A 782-nucleotide genomic window follows, 5' to 3' on the forward strand; every position below is an offset into this window, starting at 1 on the left:
TGAATTAGGCAAATCTGCTGCAAAAGACCTCTTTAAAGTGTTAAAGAGCAAAGATGTTAGTTTGAGGACTAAGGTGTGCTTGATTCAAGCCAAGGTATTTTTAATCATCTCACATACATGTGAAAGTTGGACAATAAATATGGAAGACCACAAAAGAATCAATGTATTTGAATTATGGTGTTGGTGAATTGTGATATTGAAAATACCATGGGGGCCAGAAGAACAAAATAATCTGTTTTATAAAATGTACAGCCAGGATGCTCCTTATAGGCAAGAATGGCAAGATTTCATCTTTCATTCTTCGGACATGTTGTCAGAAGGGATCTGTCTCTGAAGACGGACATCCTGCTTGGTAAAGTGGAGTCAATGAAGGAGAGGAAGCGCCATAAAGAGATGCATTAACATAGTGGCAGTAATAATGGGCTCAAATATAACAACAATTATGAGGATGGTGCAGGATTGGTCAGTGTTTCATTTTATGTATATATTAAATATCCTATTTATTAATTTACAAACCATCATAAAAAGGAGTTCTGGTATGGCACTGTAGAATAAGTTGTTGTTGTTGTTGTCAGGTGCCATCGAGTCAGAACGGACTCATAGCGACCCCATGCACAGCAGAACAAAACAATGTCTGATCCTGGGCCAACCTTACTACCGCCGCCACACTTGAGTCCATCAGTGATGCCACCTGGCCAATCCATCTCGTTAGGGGTCTTCCTCTTTTTCTCTGACCCTCTACCTTACCCAGCATGACATCCTTCTCCAGCGACTGTTCCCTC

Source organism: Chrysochloris asiatica, unplaced genomic scaffold (assembly GCF_000296735.1).
Source record: "Chrysochloris asiatica unplaced genomic scaffold, ChrAsi1.0 scaffold00067, whole genome shotgun sequence".
NCBI classification, from domain to species: domain Eukaryota; kingdom Metazoa; phylum Chordata; class Mammalia; order Afrosoricida; family Chrysochloridae; genus Chrysochloris; species Chrysochloris asiatica.